The following is an 18,052-nucleotide window of genomic DNA, read 5'->3' as shown; positions in this document are numbered from 1 at the left end:
TCTTCTGAAGGACCCATCTGAAAGAGGGACAATGTAGTCAAGGTGGGCTTGTGCAGAAGCTGGTAGTGGTGACACATTTTCAAACAGATGTAAGTGAACATTAATCCGATCACTGCATTTGGATCCATTGACTCTATTTTATAAGGTGCCAATTTGATTTTGGAAATTAATTGTTCCAGGGATGATTGACACTGAGGAATTTTTTATAAATCCACACATAATAGGCTAAATTGTCTAGGAAGTTATTCCTAACTTTTGTGTTTACCAGTGCATAAGACACATGTAATCCTAATGCATTCCTTATGACCCTTCTGCCATTATTGAGACTTTGCATGTCAATTCTTCAGCTCTTTCTCTCTTCTTTTCATAAAATTGCAGGTCAGCTATTGGCCAGAGGAAAAAAAAGTCAGTATTTCAATCAAATTTAATCTATCAAATAATGAGCTAATAATTAAAATATGTAAGTCATGAGTTTTTAAAAATTACTCACAATATGGTTAATATTATTTCTCATTGATTTCATTATTTCTGTGTAGCTCTTGGTGAGCTGAAAATATTGATATATTGGAGATTTCCTGTTTCTTCAACCTCATAAAGGAGGTTCCTCGAAGTGTGCCCTATGGAGAAGGTATCAGATCACTGGGCCCCAAAGTCAAGTATGTTTATATTACCTAGGTTGGCTAAAGTTCAATCTCTTTATTTAAGGTCTTCTCCCAAGTTTCAATACTAATGTGCATTCTTTTTCACGTAAAAGGTGGCAATTATCACATATTTGAACCACAGAACACCCTCTGGGAGGAATATCAGGCACAACTAGTGCTCACAAGGACTATTGCTCCCAAATGAAGCACTTTTGAAAACACTTTGTAATAATACTGGTAACAATAGCAACAATAAGAGTCACAACTGTCACGAGCATTACTGAGCACATAGTATATGCCATGCACTGTTCTTCATACATGAGATGTCCTAGACACCTGTTTCATCCTCACTACCATCCTTTGAGAGAGCTACAGTTATAACTCCCAAGGCATAAATGGTACGAATCACTTTTCCAAGGTCACGAGCTCTTACTTTAGGAGATGTGACTTGAACGAGGCTGACTGACACTAAAGCCTGAGCTCTGCACCATCACATTGGGCTCCCATCCCTCCTTTCTGTGATGGGAGGTTGACAGTGGTAGGACACAGTGCCCAGGAGCCTACCATAAGCCCAGAAGTGCCCTCATCCCATGGACTACCCCTGTTACAATAATGAAAACATTACTAGTATCAGGAGTAGGAACATTTGGCCAGTATCATTATTTCCTATCTGAAGTATTTAAACCTCTGAAATCTTAGAACCATTGCAGAATATGCTATTGCCCACAATTTAGCACCTGATTTTATCTGCTTTCTTATGGATCCAGCTGTAGAAGTCTGGACAAGCTAGGTACTTTTGTCTTCTCAACTGAACTTTAAGCTTCTTGTGGGCAAGAACCCTTCCTAATGCTTCATCCTGACTTAGTAAGTGCAAATTATATTAATCAATTGATTTGGATGACCATTTTAACAACCATCCTTTTATTCTTTGCTATAGAATCTTATTTTCTGGTAACATCATCCACATGGTCCTTTGCAGTTTGCAAATGCTTGACCAGTACTGAGATCATTGATCCCAATGACAGCTCAGTGAAGGAGATGCAAGTTGACTCTCCCCTTTCCAAAAATGACCAGGGAGGTGACTTGATCAGGCTCCTAGAGAGTTTGAAGGTGGAAGAACTGGAATTCATTGTAGGCTTTTCAAATCCAGACCTTCCACTTCTCTCAGCTGTCTTGATCTCTGCATCACCTCAGAGAAGTACAGCATCTCATTCAGGAACTACCATTCTCCTTGGAGTGTGTCCCTCCTCATGCTGACATTGCCACACTCACATATGGGTTCCCCTGAGCTCTGCAGCTGCACTGCCTTCTATCCCCCACAGTTGCTCTTCAAATAGAAGGCAATTGTTTTGGCCTGCAAGACATCAGGCAGAAAAGAAAAGAAGAGAAAAGAAAAAAAAAAAAGAAAAGGAGAGAAAAGAAAGGGAGGTTTGGAAGACTTCAGTGCTACAGTTTTATCTCCTCTCTCCTCATCAGAAAGTAGAGAAGGATCCCTATCACTCTGGAATAATTTTTAGGGTTAGGACAGCAATCAAATTCCTTGGAATCATGAATTATGTCCACTGTAGAGTCATAGAGGCCAAGCAGGAAGAAATAATATGTTGGAAAGAAATGATGACCCAGGGCAGAAGAGAGAAACAGCATTGGGATAATTCTTCATGGCACAATTGCTGCTGTCTGCAAAAATGAAAGGAGTTTGCAGTGTGCCCCAAGTCTATGGGACTTCATTTCATAAAAATGGCACCAAAAGAATGATGATAAAGATAGCTACGGACTCAGGATTCCAAGTTGGCTGCCTTATGTTTGGCCAGAAATAATTTAGAAGTATGTAAGTGGGAGAAATACAAAGAGAAGGAAAGGTGAAGAGTAAAGATAAGAGTGATTCATAAGTTGAATGATGATTTTTTTTCCTCTATGGAATAATGCATTCAGTGGAAACAAGTATGTCTTCAAGGGCACTGAAGGAGCATGGCACTTTAGATATTGAAAATGGAACCAAGAAGAATGTGGCCAAAATGCTTAACAAGAAGGGTGGTATTTTATTTCTTTAGTAACTGCCAAGCATTGAAGCTCGAGTTGACTCTGAAGGCATATTCTTGGAAGAAAAGAACATAAAGGAATAATTTGGGGAAGTAGATGGCAGGATTTGTTTTTTTGTCCCCCGACAAGAGAAAAAAGAAGGGTAGAGCACAAAGCTTGAGCACTGGGCTCACTATTTCTGAATTTGTCTTCTCAGATATGGTGCGGATGGAATGATTTTTTGGTAGAGGGGGATGGGAGGGAGGGATGTCAAAAAGGTAACTACTCCCTTAGCAAACTCTGACAGACTTCAGGAAAGTCCAGTTCTAGCACTAGAGAATTTTCTGTTTTCCAAGTTTGTTTAAATATATACAGATGACAAGTTGACCTGAAGCAAAATTGTGAAATAGGAGAACATTGGCTTTAGGCCTTACGAATCAATCCATCATCAGATATTTATTTAGCAGCTCCTCTGCACAATGCATTGTACTAGGGAAGGCAAAAGCACAAATCACATGTGTCCCTGCCCTCAAACAATCTATAGTTTAGGAAGGTGCAAGTTGCCATACTCAGAAGAATTAAATAGTATTCTGAGTCACATCATGAAGCATCAGGAAGAAAGATGTTACTGAGATCTTTAAATGTTAAGAGCAAACACTCTGTAGCATTTACCATGTTGCAAGTCAACTTTTAAAAGCTTTACACCCATTTACCCTGCTACTGGATACATACGCAAAGGAAAATAAATTGTTCTGCCAAAAGACACGTGCACTCATATGTTCATTGCAGTGCTATTCACAGTAGAAAAACATGGAATCAACCTAGGTGCTCATCAAGAGTGGGTTGGATAAAGAGAATGTGGTACATATATAACATGGCATACTACTCAGCCATAAAAAATAATGAGATCATGTCCTTTGTAGCAACATGGACACAGCTGGAGGTCGTTATTGTAAGCGAATTAACAGTGCAGAAACAGTCAAATGCCACATATTTTTACTTATTAATGGGAGCTAAACATTGAATATACATGGATATAATGATAGGAACTGCAGATACTGGGACTACTAGAGTGGGGAGGAATGGAGTGGGGAAAGGGCTAAAAAACTATACATTAAGAACTATGCTCACTACCAAGGTAACGGGACCATCCATACCCCAAATCTCAATATCATGCAATATACCCATGTAACAAACCTATACATGTACCCTCTGAATCCAAAATAAAATAAATTTTTAAAATTAAAAAATATATATATAAAAGCTTTGCAAATTGCATCCTTTTATCTTTAAGACAAGCTTATGGATCAGTTCTGTCACTACCCTCATTTTATAGATTAGGAAATTATGACACAGCTGGTCAGCACTGGAATAGGATAGGAACCAGCAACATAAACCTAGAGCATGGGCCCTCCACCGCTGTACCTGCTGCTGCTCGTGGAACACTGTGATGTCCAGCAAAAGGGGAGTTAGCCAGACAGTCACACCACAGGGATTCTGAGGAAGGGGATGCCACAGTCATCTTTCTGGTCTGGACTCTCACTGTGTGCTTTGAGCCTAGCCATAGCCCTGTGAGGCAGAGAGGATAGGCCCCAATTAATTAATGCCCATGTCTACAATAGAAAGGATTGAACAGCTTTCTCAAGGTCATACCACCCCAAACAACAATTTGGTGAAGCCAGAACGTGAAAGAAATAAGATCCTTCATGGTAGTCAGAGCTTCCCACACTGTAGGGGGGACCATCTCACTTTGTAGTCTAGGCACAAGGCCCTGTCCTGAGTACCAGCTGCCTTGCTGTCATTTCTTCATTTGACAACATTAATTGAGCACGCTGCTGCAGTCTGAACATCAAGGACAGGATAGAACAAAGGCATCTCCAGCATGAGCCAGAAACAGTGGCCAACCCCTGAGACCTTGATCATGGCTTTACACCTTGTATTTTGAATGAATTTTGGACTTACAGAAAAGCTGCAAAAGTAGTACAGAAAATTCCCATGTGTACTTCCTCCAGCTTCTCCTACTGTTAACATCCTGCATACACATAACACAAATATTAAAACTGAGAGATTAATGTTGGTATAATATTATTCACAAATTCAAGACTTTATTTGGATTTCACTAGTTTTTCCAGATTTTGTTTTCTGTTTCAGAATCTAATCCAAGGACCTACGTCACATTTAGTTCTCCTCATTTCTAAATCTCCTCCAATCTGTTTCAAGTCCTCAGTCTTTCCTCATCTTTCATGACCTTGAAACTTTTGAAAAGTCTTGATCATAAATTTTGTAGAATATTCCTCAGTGTAAGGCAGCTGATGTTTTCTCATGATCAGATTGTGGTTATGCATTTTTAGTAAGAAATTTACCAAGGAAGTGATGTGTTCTCAGGGTATAAGATCAGGGGTTAGTGATATTGATGCTGCCATTGATGGAGGCAATATTAACCTTTATTACTTGCTTAATTGGTGCTTGCTGAGTTGCTCCACTGTGAGGTTTCTTTTCTTCTTATTTGAAATTTGTGGACATCTTAGAGGAGATAGTTTGAGATTATACAAATATCCTGTTTTGAAATTTATGGACATCTTAGAGGAGATAGTTTGAGATTATACAAATATCCTGTTTCTCTGCAAACTTTCTTCTACTGATTTTAGCACACATTGATGGATCTTGCCTGTACCAATTCTAACATAGAGTTTCAATGATGATGATTTCCCCCATTTTCCTACATTTACTGAGTAAAATTCTTCTGGATGGAAGAGCTGTTTCTTCTACTATGTTTTTTATTTAAGTGTTTATATGTATCAGTTTTAACTCATGGATATTCGTTGTATTCTGCTGTTGCAGATTGGGTCATTGAGAACTCCTTCAGATTGGTTTTTCTGCCCTTTTGATCTGCCCACATTCTGTTTAAAGCACTTTCTTGCTTTTGGCCACTGCAATATGTTCCAGGATCATTTTGTATTTTCCTTACCACAACTTTGGAATCAACCAGGTCTCCAAGGACTCCAATAAACCGGATTCCGTTTATTGGGGAATGGTATTTAGAAACCAAGATTTGGGCACTAGGTATACCCATTGCTACTGTTGTGACATTACTCCTAAGTCCCCTCAGCAGACAGAGCTTAAAAATATACTAATGGTAAGCCAGTTGCAATGGCTCACACCTGTAATCCCAGCACTTTGGGAGGTCGAGGTGGGTGGATCACAAGGTCAGGAGTTTGAGACCAGCCTGGCCAACATGGTGAACCCCTTCTCTACTAAAAATACAAAAAATTAGCTGAGTGTGATGGCACATGTCAGAAATCCCAGCTACTCTGGAGGCTGAGGCAGGAGAATCGCTTGAACGCAGGAGATGGAGCTTGTGCTGAGCAGAGATCACACCACTGCACTTCAGCCTGGGTGACAGAACAAGACTCCATCTCAAAAAAAAAAAAAAAATACACACACAGGCTATTAACACAAGCATACACACTGTCTTTTCTGTCTATCCATCTCTATTAGAATCAAAGGTGTCATTATGAACAGTATGAATCAAAGATGTCAGTAGATCTACCTATTTATCATCTAACTATCAGATATAAGTTCATACACCTCTGATTCTAATCCAATACCACAGAGTTCATTGTAGCCCTCCTATTTTCCTTTTTTTTTTATTGCTCATTATTTGTTCATTTATTCATTTTCCAACAGTGAAAAGGAACAGTTTTTTTCCAACAGGATATTAGGTTTTTCCAACCCACTCTCATTTTCGACAATATATTACTTCTTCAAAGCTATAATGCACATCAAGTATTTTCAGAATTATTAACCCATATTTTTTGGAGAAATAAATTTACTAACGATATCACAGTATTTTTATGTAGTTTGTTTTATCTTTAGCCTTAGTGTATTAGTCCATTTTTACACTGCTGATAAAGACATATCTGAGACTGGGTAATTATTAAAGAAAAAAAGGTTTAATGGACTCACAGTTCCACATGGCTGGGAAGGCCTCACAATCACAGCAGAAGGCAAAGGAGGAGCAAAGCTATGTCTTACATGGTGGCAGGCCAGGGAGAATGAGAGAAAACTGGAAGGAGAAATCCCTTATAAAGTCATCAGATCTGGTGAGACTTACTACCATGAGTACAATATGGAAGAAACCTCCTCCATGATTCAATTATCTCCCACTGGGTCCCTCCCACAACACATGGGAGTTATGGGAGCTACAATTCAAGATGAGATTTGGGTGGGTGCACAGCCAAACTATTTCATTTAGTATATAGTTTTTGAGTTTTGAAAAACAGAAACTTACCTTGAGCTTTCAGCTGTACTGTTCTGTGTGCAGGCCATATCTCTCCTGGAGGGTTATGTTCTAGAGATTTAACTTTAAGAGGGATGCCAGCAAAGTAGAGAATATCCAGAAAAGTTGGTGAAGATGTTAAGGATTTCAGAAACATGACATTCATTAACCCAGTGAATGGGCCATGTCTTTGCATGCACCTGTACATTCATTCAGTTATTACTGGTCCACTTGCCCATTAAAAATCATTTATTTGGAGTATACAACACACCATATTCTATTAGCAACAAAATAGTGGGATTGTTGAGGTTGAATCAGAAGTCAGAGTAAGGCTATGACAATTTTCTTCAAGCTTATGAAGAGTTCTCATGTAGAATAAGAATTAGACTTTTTCCTAACTACCTTCACAGAGCCAAACCAAGACCAATGGGCAGAATTTAGAGTGAAGCAAATTTCAGTAAGAAAGAATAATTCTTAGAATGGTCCAACAATTAAATGGGCCATCTTGTAGAGTTATGATCCTCATTGCTGGAAAACTCTGTCAGAGGCTAGGAAGTTGAAACAAGGTCCTCTAAGGTCCTTTTGAAGTATGATTTTTCTGTGGTTCTATAACATAGCCCTTAACAGCCAGATAGTCATTTGCCTTGTGTCTGCCTACCCTTTCATTTTATTTGGTCTCTTGTCAAAGGCAGTTGGCTTGATAGAGCACCATCAGAGACTGCAAGATCTGCACATGAGTAACAGATTCTGTCATATTAAGAGGGAAAGGAAATTATAACCTAGACATTTAAAATTGGATGCTTTAGCCATCATTTAGTATTCACTGGCTGAGTAAAAGGTGCTTCAGGAATAAGCCTGAGGAGAGGGTAAGCCCATCATTTGGTAAAGAAGTGGAGACAAAGGTAATTTATAAGCAGAGGGTAAGTTGCCCTATTGTCACTGTTTTTGGAATTGATTTCAGGTCAACAAATATTTGTCAAGCACTTTATATGTGCTGGGTATCATTTTAGGTGCTGGGGACAGAACAGTTATCAAAATAAACAAAAATCCTTGCTATCAGGGTGTGTACCTCCTACTAGGCAGGGACAGACAGTAGCTAATTAAAGAATATGGTAGGTTAAAGTTGATGCATAAAACTGATTTAAAAAAAAACAGGGTAAGGAGAATAAGGCTCACCAGGGTAGGAGGTTGTCATGTAAAATGAAGAGGAGTTCAGAGTGAATCTCCTGAAGGTGACCTTGACTCGAGACCTACAGGAGGGATGGAGGTCATTGCTGCCAGCTGTGCATCCTGAGGAGCGTGCTGGAACTGTTTTTCCTGGTTCCCTCCTGCTTCAGTGAGGCCATGCCATCAGTTCTGACTAATGAGCTAAGAGAGGAAGTGAGCACATTCCACCCGTGCTGCTACATCTAATGGCATTGAATTTGGGATTTCAGTTCTGACAAGTTCATCTCCTACTCACATTGCACTAAAGCCTGAGAAGGGGAGCAAGTCTTGGCCATGCCATGCGAACTACAGGGTTCTTTAAAGTCATTGGTTTTATTCACAAATCTGGGATCCTTTCATTTGTATTCTCTAAACTTCTGTCCAGACGAGTTAACTGCACTTTACTGAGTGTAGGGCCTCTTCACAATTATTAACCAAAGCTTTATTTTCATGGAGAATTCAACCTAAACTCCCTTCAAAAAAAAATTGGGTTGTTCATACTTTCCTTATAGCATTTGATGGCCATAATGCTGTGAAAATCTCACTACAAACTAGAGATTATCAGTTGGTATGTGGCAGTTCTCTGGGTGCCAGTTACCCTTCGCAGATACATTGCCAAATCATACATACAACCACATGTACAATAACTTCATTACAACTGAGGACCCATAATTGTATAACTATAGCTGTCAGGCCAAATGCTGAACTGAGTGATATGAATACTTCTGCTATAGGTCAGGGGTAAGGAATATAGTATGTGATCAAACAACTACCAGCCTAACATCTGGTATTATTTTATAACGTGAGAACATTGCTTTTTGAGCTAATAAGGGAATGGAGTCAGGGCAGTGACACATATCCTCAAACATGGCATAGATCTGAAGGGAAACCAGGCAAACCGTGTGTACACTAATGTGGAAGCTTTTATGGGCACTGGGAGATTCTCCAATGGTACTAGTAATGCATTCTCCTCATGGACAACTTGTTTAGGAACATTTAGTATTCAGTGTTCTGCCAAAAATTCCAATTATTCAATTCAAAAAATTCTGACAACACATCCGGACACAGGCCTGTCCAGTAGAGTCACGTTTTCAAACACGAGGTAGGTGGGAATGTCATAGCAGATTTGCTGAGATCTGATTCCCTCATGCAGCTGACAGGAGACGGAGCTGAGAACCTGACTTTGCCCCCCAGTTCAGACCTCCGGGTCTCCATGCTCTGCTGCCTCATTTGACAACTCCACAACATTTTCTGAACTCCTACCCTTCTGGTTCTCCTCACCACACTCTTCCTAGCCCCAGCATCATGATGATACCATGCTCTATGCCACTGTTCTATCAACCCGTTTTAGGCTCATGGCATCCATTGTTGGGGAAACTGGGTACTTTTAGGAGTGTGAGCTAGCCTGCACATCAATGGGCAGTCATTTTCAACATTGATCATTATCAGTAATGCAATCACTATTGAATGTCTACTGTGTGCCAGTGCCAGGCACTGAGATATAATCATGAACTGCAAATGTTCAAATGTCACAGAATATCAGATCTCTTGTTTCTAAAGTTCTCTGGATCCTGTGAATCATACCCCTACTTGCCATTTATGTAATGTGGAGGACATTCCTGGACAGAAATATGATCATTATTGTTATGGGAAATATAAAGACAAGAAACCAAACATCCTGACGCTGAGGACACTTAGATTGCAAAGGTGTTTTCCAATGACTGTGATGGAAACCGGATCCTTAGCAGCATTCAAGACTAGACTAAACAGAATTATAAAGAGATAAATTGTAGAGAACAGTTTGGCATGGACTGAAAGATGGGCCTGTTTTGTGTTCTTTCATCTCAAGTCCATGACTGTAAAAATTTTATTTTCTCAGGAATTTCGGTTTGTTTTTATGCCTCTATAGCAAACATAGTTCAATGCCTACAATGCAGCCTTTGACCGTCAAATGTCGTGCGTTCATCTCTATTTGTTTCATGCTCATTAATCACATCTGCCCTCTCCCCTGCAAAAAAATTGTCATCTCCAGGGAAGGGAGAGCATTATAAAATTTTATTCTGTAAATCTCACAGTAACTAGAACAAAGTTGAAGCAAATACCAAGTGCTCAATAAGTATGTGTTGATAAACTATGGGTTTATTTAACACAGATATCTGTCTAAGCCCTACCCTAGGATCCAGAGAATGTAAATAAGTTTTTCCTCAAACTATAGGAGAAGTAGAAGAAAGGCCACAAGTAGTTAAATGTTCATATAAGAGTTAAATAGAAATTCTGAGAAGTAATACTAACAAATAGCAAAAAAGAGATCAAAAAGAGTCTCTAATATGTGATAAATAAATGGTATGATGTGATCTATGCAGCCACCTTGAGTGCTGTGTTTCATAAACAGTTGGACTCAAACCAACAGAAGATTTTATCTCAGCTGAAGTGAAAAAGAATGCTCTGATTTTTTCCTGCTTTGTCCTGCTGTCTCTGGGATAGCGACACAGTTACATGAAGTCTAAATGTGTGGCATGTGAGAGATTTGGAAGCACTTAATACAGCAATTATGAGCAGCTATAGTCTTGACTAAAAGGTAGTGGACAGGTGGTAAACAGTCTGGACTGCAGGCATTTCATCTATTGAATGGAGAAGGGTAGAGAGTTGGTATCCACCATGGCTCAGACTGGCCAAAGGTTGAGCTTCATATGACAGATGAGGCTGGACAGTCAAGCATGAACTATGAGAGTAATTGGAAAGGTCTATTGTCCAGCAGGTTAGAGAAGCAAAGGTAGAGGAATTGAAGTGGAGGCACCAAAGGGAGTTCTGATCTGGTTGGAAAGAATCTTCAGCATCACTTTGTGTCCTTTATGCTGTGGTGTGTGTGTGTGTGTGTGTGTGTACAAAATGGGAAAGGAGGAGGCTTGGGTCACTAACAATGATCATTGACAGGAGGGAAACCCTGAGGGGAATTCCTTCTTCCCAAAAGAGATCTGAATGATCCAAGCTGTATAGACCAAATCAAGATAAACAATGAGAATGACCTGGACCTCATTCCCAAGGCTCTCCCCTTTCACTTTCACTACTAGGGCCCTCTTCACTCAAAAGCAGAGTGGATGGGCAGAATTTCAGTTGTGCTAGTAAGGTTCTTCTCATTGCAGCTGATGACTAAAGACATTCCTCTGGTATAATATTTTGTTTTGAAGTGAGGATATCTTATGTAGAAAAACATGATAATATTTTAACTGTCATTTGTACATTAGTGAGGCTGTTCTTCAAATCCTTCCATTTAGGTCAAGAAGTAGAGGGCAGATAGATGGGGAGTGTAGCTGATTGATACAGCCCCCAGCCTCACTGTTCCCCATATGACATCTTTTTTTTTAATTGCATTTTAGATTTTGGGGTACATGTGAAGAACATGCAAGATGGTTGCATAGGTGCATACGTGGCAGTGTGATTTGCTGCCTTCCTCCCCTTCACCTATATGTGGCATTTCTCCCCATGCTATCTCTCCCCAACTCCCCATCCCCCGCTGTCCCTCCCCTATTTCCCCCCAACAGACCCCAGTGTATAGTGCTCCGCTCCCTGTGTCCATGTGTTCTCATTGTTCAACACCCGCCTATGAGTGAGAACATGCGGTGTTTGATTTTGTGTTCTTGTGTCAGTTTGCTGAGAATGATGGTTTCCAGGTTCATCCATGTCCCTACAAAGGACACGAACTCATCGTTTTTGATGGCTGCATAATATTCCATGCTGTATATGTGCCACATTTTCCCTGTCCAGTCTATCATCGATGGGTATTTGGGTTGGTTCCAGGTCTTTGCTATTGTAAATTGTGCTGCAATGAACATTTGTGTGCATGTGTCCTTATAGTAGAACGATTTATAATCTTTTGGATATATACCCAGTAATGGGATTGCTGGGTCAAATGGAATTTCTATTTCTAGGTCCTTGAGGAATCGCCACACTGTCTTCCACAATGGTTGAACTAATTTACACTCCCACCAACAGTGTAAAAGTGTTCCTATTTCTCCACATCCTCTCCAGCATCTGTTGTCTCCAGATTTTTTAATGATTGCCATTCTAACTGGCGTGAGATGGTATCTCAATGTAGTTTTGATTTGCATTTCTCTAATGACCAGTGATGATGAGCATTTTTTCATATGTTTGTTGGCCTCATGTATGTCTTCTTTTGTAAAGTATCTGTTCATATCCTTCGCCCACTTTTGAATGGGTTTGTTTGTTTTTTTCTTGTAAATCTGTTTTAGTTCGTTGTAAATTCTGGATATCAGCCCTTTGTCAGATGGGTAAGCTGCAAAAATTTTTTCCCATTCTGTTGGTTCCCAATTCATTCTACTTGCCACAAGTCCCTGAGAGTGCCTGGGTGCCAGGGGTTAGTGCCTAAGTTCCAGCCACCAACCCCTCCATCATCAGTCAAACTACCTTTGACTGATGATGAAATAGATCAGGCTAAGTCTACAACTAGATCTTGGGCTTCATTCACCAAAACCAGCAAATGCAAAAATACTCTAAAAAAGTGAGAAAGCCCAAAAGAAAGCCTCGCTGATTTTAAGCAAACACAAATGTAGCTTTCAGCAGGATATCAGTAATTATAGCAGGAAAATGCCTTCTTTTGTGTAAGGTAAAACAGTTCGGTAACAATTTCTCTTTTCTGCTTCCCACACACTTGGTTCCCCTGCAGCTTAAATGGTGTATCCCACTTTCAGATAAAGAACATTGGTGATGCTTCTGCTTGAAAATCAAGTGACATTTGCAGAGCCTAACCAAGTTAGAATAGCAAAGGAAGAAGTACTTCTTATCCAAGCAAGTAGTTCTTGTCAGCTCTTCCCCAAGGGAAATGGCCTCTGTTGTGTAGACATCTTAGTGACTGGGCCAGTCCAGTTTTAGTTCTCTCTAGCAATGATTGCTTTTTCCTTTTCCCTTGGGAGGTGATTGTAGAAGCTAAAAGACCATCTTAGCTTAGAACCTAGAAAAATCAGGAAATTCATGACTTGAATAGAAATACAGACTGATAATTAATTGTAATTCATGACATTATTCAAAAGAAGATAGCAGCCGGAAAGCAACTTTAAAAGTATTACCAAAACATACAATGATAAAAAGCTACCTACAGTGAACAATCTGGAAAAATAAAAATAAAAAATGTAATCCCCTTTACAATTGCCACAAATTAAATACTTATAAATTAACCAAAGAAGTGAAAGAACTCTATAATGAAAACTACAAAATACTGATGAAGGAAATTGAAAAGGACACCAATAAAATGGAAAATTATTCCATGTTCATGGATTGGAAGAATCAATATTGTTAAAATGTCCATACTACAGATCCAATGCAATCCCTAGCAAAATATCAAAATACCAATGACGTTCTTCAAAGAAATAGAAAAATATCCTAAAATTTATATTGACCACAAAAGAACCAGAATAGCCAAATCTGTCCTAAGCAAAAAGAACAAAACTGTAGGAACCACATTGCCTGACTTCAAATTATACTACAGAGCTACAGTATCCAGAACAGCATGGTAGTGGCATAAAAATAAACACATACACTGATGGAACAGAATAGAGAACTCAGAAACAAATCCACACATGTATAGTAAACTCATTTTTGACAAAGATACCAAAAACATACACTGGGAAAAGAGAGTCTCTTCAATAAATGGTGCTGGGAAGGCTGATAGCCATATGCAAAAGAATGAACCTAAACCCCTATCTCTTACTATATATGAAAATCAAATCAAAGTGGTTTAAAGACTTAAAAATCTACCACCTCAAACTATAAAACTACTATAAGAAAACGTTAATGAAAATCTCCAGGACACAGGTCTGGGCAAAGATTTCTTGAGCAATACCCCACAAGCACAGGCAATCAAAGCAAACATTAGGCAAATGTGATCACATCAAATTAAAAAGCTTCTGTACAGCTAAAAAAATACAAACAACAAGGTGCAGAGATAACCCACACAATGGGAGAATGGGAGAAAGAAAGTACTTGCAGACGATCTCTCTGACAAGGGATTAATCACCAGAATATTTAAGGAATACAAAAACTCTACAGAAAAAAAAAATCTATTAATCCAATTAAAAAATGGGCAAAAGATTTGAATAGACATCTCACAAAAGAAGACATACAAATGGCTAACAGGCATATGAAAAGGTGCTCAATACCACCTATCACCAGCGAAATGTAAGTCAAAACTACAATGAGATATCTCACTCCAGTTAAAATGGCTTATATACAAAAGACGAGCAATAACAAATGCTGATAAGGATGTGGAGGAAAGGGAACTCTTGTACACTGTTGGTGAGAATGTGAATTCTGTATGAAGAACAGTTTAGAGGTTCCTCAAAAAACTGAAAATTCAGCTACAATGTTATCCAGCAATCCCACTGCTGGGTATATACCCAAAAGAAAGGAAGTCAGTATACTAAAGAGATGTCTGTACTCCTATGTTTGTTACAGCACTGTTTGCAGTAGCTAAGATTTGAAAGCAACCTAAGTGTCCATCAACAGATGAATGGATAAAGAATATGTGGTACATATACACAATGGAGTACTATTCAACCATAACAAAGAATGAAATCCAATCATTTGCATCAACATGGATGGAACTGCTGGAGGTCAATATATTCCATCCATATTACTGCAAATGTTGCAACAACGTTTTACTATGTTAAGTGAAACAAGCCAGGCACAGAAAGACAGACATCACATTTTCTCACTTATTTATGTGATCTAAAAATAAAATCAATTGATTTTTAGTAGTAGGACCCTTCTACTTTCATGGACATAGAAAGTGAAAGAATGGTTACCAGAGGCTGGGAAGGGTAATAGGAGGTTGAGGGGGAGATGAGGATGGTCAGTGGGTACAAAAAATAGAAAGAATGAATGAATAAGACTTATTTAGAAGCACAGTAAGGTGACTATAGTGAATAATAACTTAGTTGCATGTTTTATAGCAACTTAAAGAATATAATTGGGTTGTTTGTAGCTCAAAGGATAAATGATTTAGAGGATGAATACCCCATTCTCCTTGTTGTGCTTATTTCATACTGCATGCCTGTATCAAAACATCTTATGTACCCCACAAATATATACACCTATACACCCACAAAATTTTTAAAAAAATAAAAGCTACCTGGGCCAGACTAAAATAATCATGGCTTATTCATGCCTATAATTCCAGTACTTTGGGAGGCTGAGATAGGCAGATCACAAGTTCAGGAGTTCGAGACAAGCCTGACCTACATTGTGAAACCCCATCTCTACTAAAAATACAAAAAATTAGCTAGGCATGGTGTGTGCCTGAAATTCCAGCTACTCAGGAATCTGAAGCAGGAGAATTGCTTGAACCCAGGAGGTGGAAGTTGCGGTGAGCCGAGAACGTGCCACTGCACTCCAGCCTGGGTGACAGAGACTCCTCCTCAAAATAAATAAATTAAAACAAAATAAAAGCTACCTAAGCCAGCAACTGAATCATTTATTGGGAGCCTAGTCATTAAGTAAACTCTACACTGCAATACCCATCAGGAATCTTGCAATTGCAAATATCGAAATAATGGACTTGATTGACTTAAACAAAAGCATGATTTTTTTTCCCCACTCATCTAACTGAAATGTCAAAGAGTTTCAAGAGTTTCAAGTTCAGATGGATCAAGGAGTTCTAAAATCATCAGAATTGGTTTTGTCCTCCATCACTCCTCTTTCGCTTTGCTATGTACTGGTTTTATTTTCAGTGGCTTCATCCATTGCAGAAGTGAAATGATCATCCAACAGTTCTGGGATTACATCCTCACAGCTGTATGATCAGCAGTAAAGAGAGAACAATTTTCTCAAAATAGTCTCAGAAGTCTTGTAACTGCCTCGTTGACTCTGATTGGGTCACATTCTCATCCCTGGACCATTCACTGTAGACAAGAAATGGGATGCTATGATTGGTTAGACTTGAGTCATCTTGTCTGGAGGTAAAATCAAGATAACATGCAAACTATAGAGACTTAAATAGGTAGGGGAAGAATTTCCCAGGAGAAAAGGGTTCAGATGAAGGTCAGAATAAAGAGGGATGAAGAGGGAACGGGTAGTCTGCAGTACAACCATCAAATATCCCTATACTCTAGACTTGACTTTTTTTCTAATAATGTGTGTGTATTTATGGAAAGGAGTGGCCAAGAGGAGAAGGGGGAAACACAAACAGGGGAGCAGAGGTAATTGGGTTTGCAAAGAAAGTCCAACAGTCCTTTCAAAAAAGGATTAACCAGGAGCTAGGCGGCAAGATGTAGGCCAACAGCTTGAAAAACAAGCTGAATCCAATGTGTTAGCACAGATTGTACTTCGGGTGACAAAATTCTCATCCCGTTTAGAAATTAAAGCTTAACTGTGACATCTGCAAGACATTTTTCTTCTCTGGACTCAGTGTGAGCATCTATAGAACAACATCCAAGGGTGAAGAAAATTTAGATCAACTGAATACTGAGATTCCATTATGCTATACATTTGTTATATTTAACATTTAATGCATTTTATTTGATTTGAGTTATAATTCTAAGACAGGACTAATGAGAATTAGGTGCAAGAAAAATGCAATACAATGCACACTACTTTCTCATATATTCGATTCCATTTATGCTATAACAGGCTTGCCAGGAATCCCTTGTTTTGGTGATAGCACAGTCTAACCTGATCAGCAATGGCACCCACAGCTTCGAGATCTTCTGTGTAGTATTTAGGGGTAGGGGAGGCCAAAGTACATGAATCAGCTGTTATTTGGCTGGATTCTCTCACCCATGTTGACCTTTCCTGGGTCAGTTCGTGCAAGATGTGTGTTGTTCTTGTTAATGATTCTAAACATCTGGCTTAATGAGAAAATTTTAGTCTGCTACTTGCTCAAATAGCAAACTCTAAACAATCTACTAAGCTGAAGGGTTTTTTCTTTTTTTTCTGCTTCACTTTTGGAAGTCTTTGGGGTTAAATGCTGCCTTAACCATTGTCTGCCAAGGCCAAGACTCAGCTATCGATCTTTTTAAAATTTTTCCTTATAGTTGTATTCCAGGCTTTCACAAGGTCCAGGTTTTCCAAATGTCTCATTACTGCACAGTTATCAATGCAACATTTTGTTAAGCTGCCTTTGTTCTTTGAGTCATTCATAGAGGAGGAAATCCAAGCTCTAACAAATTCTTCCTTTCTCAGGGCAGGATACTGCCGGTCAACAGATGTCTGGGTTGGGACTACCGCAACCCAAGATTTACAGCAACATCCTCAGATCCAAACATATAATTAATTCTGTAGAAGTAGTTTGGGCCTTGCCCAAGGGAGTCTGGCCACTTAATTCTCTGTGACTTCCTTGATAACTCAATTCATTTGTCCTCTTGAACATCATTTGCCCCTTATTGAACACATCCCCAGCTCCCTTGAGAATGTTATTTTTGGTGTGTGTTTCTCAAGCAGAGCTCTTCCAAGAACAGTTTTTCCAGACTTGATTCTCTGTTTGATAAATGCATTTGAAGATCTCTTCCAGGGAGAAGCTGTAGAGATGTGTTGACTAAATTCTCTTTCTTAAGATCTCTCCTTAGTTATGATTTTTTCCTTTTTCCAATTTATGATTATGTTTCTCTTCAATACTTTATTTAAATCAAAACATTATAGAACATATGGCTTGGAAAAGGGTTGGGGGTGGAGGCAAGTAAACCACTGTTTTTTACATTTCAGAGAACATGTGGAAGTTTCACATTCATAGTGACTTTATTGTTGGATGAAAATGAGTAATAATGAAAAAGTATGTGTAAAGAATAGAAAGTTGAAACAAATACTTTGAAATTTTCTTATAGGGTTTTGAAAAACTATATCTCTACTACATTGGAAAAAGTTTGATATTTGTTCAAACATGTAAGACAAATGGTTGTAT

At 38.9% G+C, this 18,052-nt stretch overlaps 1 long non-coding RNA gene across 1 annotated transcript in view; it reads right to left on the bottom strand.

Annotated features, from left to right (window-relative positions):
- LOC105709044 (uncharacterized) overlaps positions 1-18,052 on the bottom strand; it is a 29,665-nt gene that overhangs the window by 4,317 nt on the left and 7,296 nt on the right. The gene's annotated exons all lie outside the window — the stretch shown is intronic.

The sequence above is a fragment of the Aotus nancymaae genome, unplaced genomic scaffold (genome assembly GCF_030222135.1).
Source record: "Aotus nancymaae isolate 86718 unplaced genomic scaffold, 86718_ANA_hifiasm-v0.15.2.pri h1tg000020l, whole genome shotgun sequence".
NCBI classification, from domain to species: domain Eukaryota; kingdom Metazoa; phylum Chordata; class Mammalia; order Primates; family Aotidae; genus Aotus; species Aotus nancymaae.
This window is presented reverse-complemented; position numbering and strand designations above follow the sequence as displayed.